Source organism: Colletes latitarsis, chromosome 3, assembly GCF_051014445.1.
Source record: "Colletes latitarsis isolate SP2378_abdomen chromosome 3, iyColLati1, whole genome shotgun sequence".
In the NCBI taxonomy this organism is placed as follows: domain Eukaryota; kingdom Metazoa; phylum Arthropoda; class Insecta; order Hymenoptera; family Colletidae; genus Colletes; species Colletes latitarsis.
The window spans coordinates 39,106,790-39,119,860 of record NC_135136.1 but is presented as its reverse complement, the minus strand read 5'-3'; the positions used below and the strand labels follow the sequence as shown (position 1 = coordinate 39,119,860).

General features: G+C 45.5%; 1 protein-coding gene across 1 annotated transcript in view; it reads right to left on the bottom strand.

Annotated features, from left to right (window-relative positions):
* Tet (tet methylcytosine dioxygenase-like) overlaps positions 1–13,071 on the bottom strand; it is a 144,856-nt gene that overhangs the window by 127,028 nt on the left and 4,757 nt on the right. The gene's annotated exons all lie outside the window — the stretch shown is intronic.

The window sequence follows — 13,071 nt, the reverse complement described above, 5'->3', positions numbered from 1 at the left end:
GAGGAGGGCAAGGGGGAGGGCGATCGCGGGGATGGCGGAGGCCGCGCAGGCGCATTACGACGGGCTGCAACCCCTCGCGCGATGCCTAAGCAACAAGGGGATGCTGCGAACCTGCTTCGACCGAAAGCAAAGCTCTCGCCTTCTGCTTCGGTTTCTTCTTTTACTCTACGCGTTCCGTTCGCAACATTCTTCGTTGCTTCGTGTTGGTCGCGATTGCGCAATCAATTTCGTACGATACAGAAAATCCTGTAGTAATCTTTCTTTCTCGTTGGACGTGCGTTTACCTACATCTTTCGGACTTGAATTTTAGATGCGATTTTCGATCGGGTTCCTCTAACCGGCCTGTTTCTACTTAAACCAGTTTTGGAGTAAATTGCGATTGTAATGCAAAAAGAACTTGGAGCAGATCGGACAACTCGAAGACAACTTGCTTCGCCGTTTTATGCGAGCAAATTTGTTAATATCGCAAACGCTTCGATTTCTGCTCCATTTGCTGCTCCGTCAGGTTTACTCCAAAACGAAAAGTTAACAGCGACGTACGAATAAGAAGCATATTGCATCACGTACTCATGTCCCCCCAACATTTTAATGTTAATTAGGTTGTTCGAGAAGTACAAGGAACGTTACGAGCAACTGTATCTTATTCAGTTTGCAACAGCTTAATACGAATGATCGTATACAGGATCGTATTCTGTGTCAATTCTCGTGTCCACCACTGTGCGAACTTCTATTAACGTGACACGGGAAACGCGTTCAATTCCATTGACCATCGATGCGACGATTCCTTACGCTCGAGCAGGTCACCTTTACAATCGCCGCGCAAAGGGTTAATCGGGTTCGGTAACCCAAATTTCGGTACGAACGCCCGGCCACAAAGCGGGCAGAAAGGACACCGTTTGTCGCGCGTGTCACCCGTAACGCTTCCTTACCTTCGGTGATTTCGGCGGCGAGTGACAGACAGGGAACTCCGGGGAAGGGTTGGAGCTCGCCTCCGGGGCCCGAAAAGTCGTTGATATCGAATCCAAGAGGCTCGTAGAAATAAATCGTTAGCGACAACGAAGGGGGAAAGCTGAGGAACAGCGTCGTATCTCGGGACGCGGATTGGTTGGAAAGAAGTTGGACGCTCCCGGGGAAGCAAAGCCACGTTTTACGAGTTTTTTTTTACGAGTCCCGGAAAAGAAACTCTGCCGCTCGCAAATTGAACTCTAATTCCACGGGAAACGCGTCGATCTCGCCCGCGCAAAACCGCCCCCGGGACAAGCTGGAGCAAGGACAATCTTAGCTGAAACCATTCTCCGTTTGCAATACGGTACAATGTCGATTGTACGATCCTTTCATCGCGAAACTTTCGCACGAAATGCGATAAAAATATTCTAAACGCGGATGTTGATCGAAGGATTCGAAGACGTTGCTCCTAAGTGGCTCATGAGGGTATCCTCTATCTGCCACCGAGCAGTTAGATGTTTATCTAAGGTGACGACGCGGAACAGACCGCGGATACGGGCTGAGTTTTTTTTTTAACAAATACCCCTGTGACTGGCGATGGGTGCGGGTATATTCAGAGAGTTTTAAACTCGTCTGTTAAGACAGATGTCGTTTGACTCGAGCGCATAGTGTGCTCTGGTTAAGTACGATTCTTTGTACCATGACCACGGCCATCGAGTTCAAGCAGAAACCCAGAGAACGTGATAAACAGCGAGCCGAAAAATAATCACGATTTTCGCGCGACACGCAAATTTCACGGATCCTCCTCCCCGCTCGTGGAAACGTTTCACTCGCGGGAATCGTTTAATCTTCATTTGACCGATAAACCTGTCGCGTGACAGTAATTATAACGCGAGTCACACGCTTAATTAACCGGGCTCGTCCCTTCGAGAGGCGGTAACGCGAAACTCTGCGCCGCTCGAAAGTCAAAGGGCTGGAACTTGCGGCGCCGCGTGAACTTCCCCGTTGACTGGTCTCTTTGAAGAAAAAAAAAAAAAAAAAAAAAAAAAAAAAATAGAGAAGGAAAAACACCACCGGGACACCATCATGCAGAGACGACCCGGGGCTCGTCCCGGTGGAAAGTCCTCGCAGCTGATTTTCCCATGCGACGTCAGGGACGCGTTTAATCGAGAACGCCGCGAGTACGAATCCACAGAGATGGAACTCGAAACGTTTGCGGATGACAGTGAGCAACCCGTCGGCTATTAACATAACAATAGTTGGCCTATGCAGATAGAAATTAATGCAGATTCTTCTAGAAAGGACTGTGCTTAGGAATTTTGGCGCCCGGGACAACAATGGACTCCGGTACCCTTTCGTCCGTGCGTCTTGTGGTTTGATATACATATATGGATGATTTGCATCGATGTTATAAAAGGGATTTTGATCTCGAATTTTTGGAGGAATCATCCGAGTGGATAAAAACGATCAAGAATTTTTTGTCGAGTTTTTTGTAGTTCGTACTTGTCGGAAGATGCGTCAGACTCTTCGTCTTGCGAGGATCTCCCGTCAAGTATCGACGACAAGCTCTATTGTGTCCCGACAAGCGCTCTATATATTTTATTACAGGAATTTTTCTTACTAATCGGAATTGATACCGGGAAAAGCTTTCCTTCTATTTTCTTTAGTCTCGCGTCGTAATTAAAAAAAAAGCTCGTGAAACGAGAACGAGAAAAAGATCTCGTTATTGTTATTTATGTTACGATCGAAGGAAAAAGAGGGATGAGCGGCCGGTGCCGATGCTTGGCAAAAAAAAAAAGCAAAAATCGACAACGAGAAAGTTAGGGCCGCGGGTATATATTTCATAGCGTCGAGGTTTCGCCAGCGGCCATCGGGAATCACGGACTTCTTCCTCTTCTCGGGTACGAAATTCGCCGGAACAGATGCGACTCTGGCCGTACAATGATGTCGAAATAAATCAGTTTATCGAGACCAGGTAGGTGGGAACCTCTCGGTTGTACCTACAGTGGCCCACGGAGCATTGTGTGTTGCGCCGCGATCAGTGACTCTCAGTCATCTGATTAGGTTAATCGATCCCGGCTTCGAATCCAGGAAAGGCCCGACCAAGAGAAACCCTGACCCTCTACCATTTTCTTGTTCGAAAATTCATTACTTTCTATGATACACAAGAAATTAATTGACAACTCTTCTCTAAACAATGAACCAGATTCGATGAACGGAACAGGCAACGAGGTCGAGCTAACTTCGTGATTAATTATCGGAGCACAAAAATGGTTATACCTTGAGAACAATGCTGATTACCATACAAGTTTATGGGAACTTTCATTATTTTTATGTTCTTCGTCAACCACCGATTCTCTCGATTTAGAATTTGCTAAAGAGGCTAAAGAGACGTTTTAGAAACAGATCCTCCAATCAGGTTAATCGATAGCCGTCTTCGGGGCAAGAAAAAATCCAACGAAGAGAAACCCTGTCGCGAGGCTGTTTCCCAAGCGTCCTCGTCTACCTGACATTTAGCTTCGACTGGCCCGATATTTGCCGTAGGACAAAATCCGACAGAAAGATTTTATCTGTCCCTTGGATTCCTTCCAATATCGATCCGAACGGGTCGCGAAGTGGCAGCTGCCGAGTTGCTTGCAAACTTCATTAAGATCGAGTATCATTTAATAAGTTCGAAAGGAGCGCAATAACCGCCGCGTCGCGACGGCGTATTTCCTACGAACACGAAGGACGCTCGGATGACCGATATTAATTTATCGAAACCGTGATCCGGACCGATCGATCGCGTAAATTTCATTTTCGCGGGGTCGCAAGCCTGAAATATGTTTTTGTAACGTGGCGTATGAATTTTGACCGTGACTCATTGTACATTGCGTACTTCCAAGCGAGCATGGCGGAACGAAGTCTCCGGAGTTTGAAGGCATCGAAGTCCCCGGGTCCCGCGTCCACGAAACTCGCTGACAGAGATAGGCAAAATTTTATTCGAACAGACGAGGCACAGAAGTGCAGTACAGCGATTTATTCGATCGAACAATCATTTTTCAAACGTCTAGGCATAGGAACCACTTTTATAAGATTCAATTTGTGGTTGTGTGTGTCATAGTCGAGGACTGAATTTCTTATGCATCGAAAGAAACACTTAATTTATCTTTGTTATCAATTGTCTAGAAGACAATGACCGAGAAAGTTTAAAAATTACATTTTTTAAATTTCTTTTTGCAGATAGATTACAAACATATTTTGTATATCCGAGACAAGCAAGGTTTGTTCGCTTTTTGTTGCACAATCTAACGTGATGGTTCTACTGTTAATTCGTCGCAGGGAAAACTACTGATTTGGAGTTCTTGCGAAGCACAGTCACGCTCGAAGTTGGTCCGCGTGCCATGTGTATGGGACAAATACAGTGGCCAAAAGCAGCTGCAACATCGCGACACGCGTCTATTGTCGGCGTGCTGTGGCATCGAAAAATGAAAAATCGCCCTCCACGCACACACACACCCTCTGTACCCCTCTGGTGTCCTTGCCCTTTTCGCCAGGCTGCCTCGGGGATGTTCACCTGGACCCCGAAAGATTCTTTTTGGGAAAACGTGGACGACGAAGCCTATAAAATCCTGAAAAGTTCATCTCTTCGCATTGTGTGCTCCTAACCGTGTGAACCGAGTTTCAATTTCTTTTGAATGTGCATTTCATTTACCTAATCACGAGACTAACTAGTAAGATAACGTTTCGAACATGAAATCTCAATTTCCCTTCAGAAAATTTGTTTCAGACGCGAGACAACGTATTATTTATCGGTATATTCTCTCTATATGTTCGAAGTTTCGTAATTGCTTGAATGTCCGAGTCGGGGAAGTTCGCGTGTCGGCGAATAAACTGGAATCAATGCAACGCGATGACAGCAACGACGGTGCGACGACACGATCGACGGTCGCGCGCGTTTCACCTAACCCTCGGTTGATTTTCCACCGCAGAGGGTGGTCAACGCCTCGACGTTGGAAGAAAAGAGCATTTAACCCCTTTCCGATAGGGCACCGTGGTAATTCAGAGGCAGGATACTCCAGTGAAGAGGGCACGCGCTAGCTATCCGGAACGTCAGGACCCCCGATTCGGTTCTACACCTAAACCAACCCCTGCACCCTCGCATCGAGACCACTCCGTCGACGAATTCACTGACTTTTCAGCGACTACGACACCCTCTTTCACCCCTTGGCGCAAGGTGCCTCCACTCGACGTCGTGACGCCAGATTACTCGCCACTGTTGTGTCTGCTGTCTCTTGATTGCGTAATCAATTGATTCGTTAGCGGGACTCCCAGTCACGCGGGATTATTTCACCAAAAATCAGATAGTTTCATCCATTTTCATTTGTCATTTACATTAGGAAGAAGGGTGATTTCAAGTTCTCTAATCTTTTTAAAGATATTAATTTCATTTAACGAAGTAATCGCCAGCAATGTCTGTTTCCTGACGCTTTCACCGAGCACCCTTCGCCGTGGCTCTATTTTTAGATTCTGTGAGTAATCTTTCGAATCTGTCGACGTTGCATTTCAGGTTGCAATTAATGCCAACGGTCCGTAGTAGCAGGATCAATATTTTCTCCTACTTAGGCCGGCTCATCGTTCATCGGAAACATCTGTCGTGCCGTAGGTATAAAGCACACGTACCTCGTCTGGTCCCGGAGCCACTCGAACAGCTTCTGTGCATTGTCCCACATACCTTTCCTCGATATTCGTTTTTGCTCCTTTATCAAGATTTAAATCAGTGTCTGCAACATGAATCTCTACTGTTTTGTTTACCCGTCCAAAGGAAACAGCCCCAAAGGAAAGTTCGCGACATGATTTTTTTTCTGGATACGTATCATAATAGTTAGTCTCGATCCACATGCTAATTTGACACCTCAAAATATGCAAAAATTACGTAAACATTTTCTCTATCTTCCCTGATAAAGAAAAAATTAAATTATTCCGATGAAGCAATCGCGAGGAAAGTCTCGTAGGTATTCTTCAAAATTAGTCGATGATTTTTCCAGGCTTTCTTGGCCACACTGTGTCAACAGCTGCTCCAAATTGCCATCCTCCTTTAGCTCTACGCCCGCTGTTTGATTTTTCCCGCTCGACGCGTCCCCCGTCCCGACGATGGGGCACGCGCCACATCCTGCAAAAACTGACCGCCGAAAAATACGTAATCCCGGTTCTCAGACCTGGATCTTCGACTTTTCTGATGTCCGAGATCTGATTTTCCTTTTTCCTCTCTCGGGTCGTTGTCCCAGTTTCTCGGGGATCGAAGCTGCGTTTCCTATTCGGAAACTGTGACATCTGGAGTCTTCGGGGCCCGGTCGACGACCATTGGATCGCAAGATCGCTGGATCATGGGACACAGAGTCCTGTTTCCGTAGGAGAGGGCGCAGATGCGAGGAAGTTGCGACGGTGAATTATTGCTACGACGCGGTGTTTGGTAAAATCTCCATTATCCGTACTAATGGGGAGACAAAACCGTTCGAGCAAGGGAGCTCACGGATCGTACAAAGCTTACTTTCCGTAAGCATTCTATATTTTAAATAAAATAATCCCAAACAGCCTAATGGATTCATGTAATGACATGATGTTATAAGTATACAAGTTTGTTTATACGACATAGCAAGGTTCCATAAAATATACGATACTCCTGAACATTAATTAATTTATTAAATGAGAAATTGCTGAAACCCTCCTTTAGTGTGTACACAGCTGTGCTCATCGTATTGTTGATGGAATCTTGGCAATATCCCTCGAATTTTTAACCCTTGAAATACCTCGCAGATTTGTCGTTTAAGTTCCTCAATATTCTTCACAGTATGTTGTATCGATATGTCGTCAGTTACTTGTATAAAGTTTTTGTTAACAATCTGAATCGTACAGTTTCTTTGTAATACTACAAGTTCTTTTAGATTCAATAGCGAAACGTGTAGTTGAATTTAACGGTACACGGTGGCCCAGTAAATCCTATATAGGGTTGAAATCGACACAAGACTTTCCACCTCTGTTCACTCCCTTACCCATTTCCGTGAAATATAGATATTAACCTTTCGCGGTTCGATGAACGGTTTCCTATTTCAGGAAATCGGAATGGATTAAACGACAAAAATGTTGCCTCGACGAATACACGACGAATAGAGTTTGCATTCAAAAACTAACTTCCCTGTGAAATTGATTCCTAAACCCTGCACAACTGTCTCTATGATCTCTAACTTTGCTCTTGATATAGATCACGTTGGTTTGATCAAAACACCCCAACTATTTAGATGTTCTCACACCTACAAAATTGAGTACAATTATCTCTATAGTCTCTAACTTTGCTCTTGATATTGTTCAAGTGCAAGGTCCGGGCAAAATATCCCAACTATTTAGACGTTCCCACACCAGTGAATCTGAGCCCTGAAGCCTGACAATGGGTGTGTATAGTTTGATAAAGTTAAAGTATGAAGTCTAATCAAAATATCCTGACAATTAAGATCTTCCCACATCTGTGCAAGCTAGTCCTCAGCAACTAATGGCACCGAGTCGAGTTCCTAAACTTGACAAGTCCTCCTGCGACATCAATCTGAGAAGCTTGGTCAAAGCGAGAGGCAAAAGTCGCGGGTAAGCAACCAGCTGGGCGAGCCATAGTCGCGCACATATCATCCCCAAGCGCAGAACCTCCTTGCTGTGCGTGCGTGCGCTCGCGCGCACCTACCCTACGTCCCTTCTTCTCCGTCAGGAGGTTCGTCTCTACGCACTCGACTCGACGCACCGTCGAGCGGGAGTCTGCGATCAATGCGTGGCACTGGCACCCGTTGTCATGGCAACGGTGCGCGCCACGCACAGCGAACGAACGATCCGCCTCGATCGTGCGTAAGTGCGTGCTCGCGTAGCCCCGCTGCTCCCCGTTCCTTTGTGTGTGTCTGTGTGTGATGAAGCGCGCGCGTGCGACCGTGCGCGTGCAAAGGGCACGGGTCGCGGAGCGCTCCACCACACACACATGCACGCCAGAGCATCGCGTAAGTAAGGATTAGATGGCCCTTATTTTTTAAATTTTCTTTTTCCTGGCGTTTCAAGTACTATAATATTTACATGCTTGTACGAAGGAACATAAACAAATAGAAATTGAATTCTTGCTAGTAGCAATTAACCCTCAAAGGTCTTTCGTCTGAGCTCTACTAGCCCCCATAAGAATAACGATAACATAAATCACCCTTCATTCACGTACCATTTTAAATAAAAGTGTTTCAAACGACATTAGATTTGAGCCTTTGCTCATACAAATTCTTAGTAGAAACTGTTATCAGTAAACGTAACTTACAAAGTCTCTTAGGTGTTACGGGCATTAAGGCAAGGGGTAAATTTAAATCGATAGAAATTGACACGAAGCCACAATCGAAGAACTTTGTACTCTTTCTAATTTGAATTGCTTCCTTCGATGTTCGCGTTATCGTAACCGAATTTGAAGGATATTGTTTACCGGGGGATGGAATAAAAATAGAATTTCGTCGAGCTTTTCGGGATTTTAGAAGACCGTGCGACGTTTCGGGGAGGATCGTAGGCGTACACGTGCGTAAGCACGGACGCTGGCGAGCGCAAGCGTGCTGGACACGCACACAGAAGATCCTGCAAGCCACGAGGAAAGTCGCATAGAACCGCGTGTACGAGCGGACGATCGATGCCCCGCAAACTTCGGGACGGAGCGCGGCAACGAGCACGTGGCACGTGTGTACGTACCTATATATATTGCCCAGCGTACACACTTCCACGCAACCCGAGGAAAAAACCAGAGAAGAGGAAGAGAGATGGTCGTTCAGCTTCCGGGTGCTGGGTCCCTCGCTTTCGAGATGCGCGAAACCGAGTTCTCCTCGACGCTGGACCTCGCGAGACCGCGATTTATCGGGTCATCCCCGTAAGTCAGGGGTGCCGAACCTTTTTCTGACCGCGTGTTAAAATCTTATACGAATCGAGAGGGTTCAGGGGGAGGGGGGCACCTCCGTTGCAGTGGAAGAAGGTACTCTTCCAAGAAATTTCACGGAATTTATTAAAACTATCGGGTAGTACTGTCGAACAGGCCGAACAGAAGTAGCCCGATAAGTAAAACGTGTTAAACCAGCCGGAAGATTAACATTGGTATCATTCTGAATATCTTAAAATGAAAGAGTAATCCGTTTCGAGTCGTTGGAATCGATCGATCGATATGGAAGTTTATTCGAAAGAACCGGTCTAATTTGCTTAACAGAGAACGTGTTACTGTCCATTAAGATAACGCTGGGACAAATTGATTTACTTTCGTTGCTCTTCAGATGATCGCGAAACAGATATAGATACAGATACAGAGGAAAGTGAAAAGTGGAAAAAGTGGAATATCTATTTCTAAAACACCCCGTACGGGCAAAATGCAATTCTGTCTGTTTGTTACCGCGTCACAGGAAAACGACTGGATCGATTGCGATGAAACTTGGAGCGTATCTATAGGGTAGCCCGACGGAGAATCTAAGCTACGCGACGTCACAGGATTCGAGCCAGGAGCGAGAATTCCAAGACACGCCAACTATAAAACGCACGATATCTCGTATACCGTTGCTTTCAAAGCAAAAACGCATAGAACGTAAACTGGTACGCACGAAATTTAGAAACTTTTCCGCCCAGTACGAATTTTCGATAGAATCGGTAGTAACCGAGATATCGACCCGACCCTTCCCGCCTTAATACCCTACGAGGGTGAGGAGCAGCGAAGCTCTGCTTACTCGTGTCCGAGAAAATAAAACGAAAAACTTGTATCAAGATGTAGAAAAATAATGTGTATTTCTATAACAACGATTATTGATCGAGTTATTTAATTCATTAGGTAAGGAGATTTTTCATTCTCGAATGTACCCTGGTGTAAAAGGGCCTCTAAATAAACAAATTCTCTTTTATATTTATTTTCCATTTGTACATTACTTTTGAGCCAACCCACTTAGTATGATGATAATCCTAATAATGGAAATCTCGTCCTCGATCGTCCAACATCCGGGACGTTTGTGTTGCATCGTAAACTTGAATCGCAGGAACGCGACCTAGGTTGTTCTTCACCGAATGTTCGGTTGCGATCGAGGAAGCGGAGGGATCAGAATGGTCGTATTTACATGTCCACGATGGTTGTCGAAACGTTCGTTGCAGACGGTGTTCGCGGGGTGAGAGCGAAACGTGCAGTCAGCGGAAGGGTCCCGGATAGAAGGGCGTAGGCGAGGAACAAGAGGAAGAGGACCCTACCTAAAGCAAAACACAAGACCACGGGATGTTTCGGCTAAGCGGAAAGGGTTTATGGAGAATTGGGGTATCTCGTAAACTTGACCTATCTGACCACGCGCTTAGGACATTGTGCACGGGCGCCAGGGAAGCGGAAGTGGGTCAAATTAAATATTAACGGAACGACTGGTCCGTTTCCAGGAACCAGTCGATTTGCTGGATTTTGTTAGGAATCGTTCGATTTCATTACGAAATACAAATTTAACGCGTTGACTGCCATGGTGGTCACCGATAACCGGCCCTCAAAACTCGCCATGTTTATCAGAATCTTGCATTAATTTTGTTTTCAACTCGATGCATCCACGCAGGCACGATCGTGTATTATATAATTAGCACTTTCTCATTCAAAGTTAGTATAAATTGAAGTAAAGTTGCTAGTAATTTTTCACTTAAAGTTAATAGTGTCGAACACCGGTGACCGACATGGCGGCGAGTTAAGTTCAGACAGGAAATTAGCATCGACGTTCGATGGCTCGAAAAATGTCGCTAGCATGAAATTTCCTGTTTCCCTTGTGTTTTTTAAATTTCCAAGAACATCGTTCGTCCATCGAAATATTTATTTCACGTTTATTATATATTTGTTTTTTTACTTTCTACGTTTCGATATCAGGGAACCACGTGCGTTATTGATCTATACCGGAAAGCTCGCGAGCTACGAAACATTTTCCGACTCGCTGATTAAAATACTGGGCGCGAGAGCATTGCCGGGGTCCCAGAGCAGTTGCACGAACAGCATTTCCGCGGAACGCTCTTCGAGCCGCGCGATCGACGGCCGCGAAAATCGATCGACGGCCGAATTCCTTTTCCGGAAAGCCCCGGTTGAAGGTAATAAAGCCGCGCGTCGACGCGCCGGCAGAAGCGGCAATGGATGAACGAAAGGGTTAGGTTCGAGATTAAAAGGAAGTCAGCCCCTCCGCCCCGCCCTGCCTCCCTCTGCGCCTCTCCATCAATCACAATTATATCCTCTCTCTCCCCTGCTATCGTTCATAATTACTGCTCGTGACTTTATCCCGGCGCTCGACGGTTGCTGCTGCCGGACCGGGGCCGTGTTACGTTCCGCTCCGTTCAGCTACCAGCGAAACACACCGATAAAGGGGGATACAGAGGTGATAAGAGCGAACGAAAGAAAGCCACGTGACCCCGAGAGGGACCAACGATAGCTGGACCACCGACTTTCGTACCCCGACATTCGCGAACAAAGTATTATACCCGCTCGAAGGTCCATTTTGCTTCGTGGCTGTCGAAGGATTTCTTTTTTTTTTGCTTAATTTTAACCCATTTCGCTCCTGAACCACTTACAACGCGACGCGAAACTTGGTTAAGAAACAAGCGAAAGTTTAAGCCCCCTATTTAAACGGTGAAAATGTAATCGTGCATCGAATTGTAACGATAATTATATAGCAGTGCCACGCTGCAATCACGATAGTCGTTTCGTAAGGTAGGCTGTACGGCAACCCCCCGCATTTCACAATTATCGTTCAAATGGACGTATCAACGATAATTGTACGAAAAATCGATACGTTTGTGGCCTCTGCACGTGTTTCGAAACCGTTTCCACGGTCGAGGAAACAATAATTTGTTTAATAGTGTGCGAAAGTGGAACGAAGGAGATGGTTCCTATGCGTTGATTATCGTGAGTTCGGCTTGTAACAACTACTATATAAAACGAATTTTCAGCAATCAGTGTAGATCGTTCTGCTGTTAGCGAGTCGTTAAAGAAAATGTTTGATCTCGTATAACGCGATCCAAGAAGAGGGGGTACGAATACTCTGCCCGATCCCCATCTTTGAGGCATCTCTGGCCACCACCATTCCAGCTTTTAATGGCACGTTCTAGCATAGAAATAGGACTGGGTTTGTAGATGTGACTACTCCGGCTAATAATAAACGACGAAACCGTGTCTGCATAGGAGTGTGACTAATCTATCTAATAAAAATACTCGTACTCTTTCCGTTCTCCTACTTTGTATTTTGATGCGATACACGATTTTTTTTGGACCGTGAAAATTCGCGAAGTAAAGAAAATTCGTGAATCTGGTTCTATGAGTGCCCAACGTCGGCAACGAAAGGTAACGCGACAGAATTTCCGACGCGTGGAGCTTAATACTTTGCAGTTTTATTCGTTGGCAGAGATGGTCGTTTCTGAAAATAACTATACATCTTACTTTTCTCGCGACGTCGAGGAATAATCAAGGCCGAGGGAAAAAAGGAGCGGAAGGAGACGGATTTCTAGAGCGTTCTGTGGAAGAACGAAGGATAAAAATCGTATTCCAGAGGCGAGTCGCGTCGCGAGATTTCTTCTTCCTTTCTCTGATTGCGCGGCAACGAGGAGATGGTAAAAAATAAACGGGAGCGAATAAATAGGACACGGTAATGAACGATATATAGAAGTTGTCTTATTCCTGCATAATCCGCCAGTGATTAAGGCTCGACAATGGGGGAAAGAAACGGGGGACAGTTAAATCATAGACGGCGGGCAATTTAATTGCAAAGCAAAAGAAAATATCAAGCCGGAAACGAGGGAGCATTAACTCCGCGGCTACGTATTTGTAATTATTGAACAAAGTATTAATTTCTTTTTGCATTGTTGATAAATATAATTGAGGATGTAATATGTCCTCCCAAGGAGCATAAATAAAATTCTGATTGTAATATTCTTCTCATAAATAAGTAATTTTAACCCCTTTGGCAGAAGTATACTCCTACCCTTCATCTGTCTTTCCAATCGACGCGACAAACTAACGCAGAATTCTATCAGCGAACTCTACAAACTTCATTCCGCGAAATTCAAGCAATTTTCACCCCTGGAAGTAAAACACCCCCGATTGGAAAGGAAACG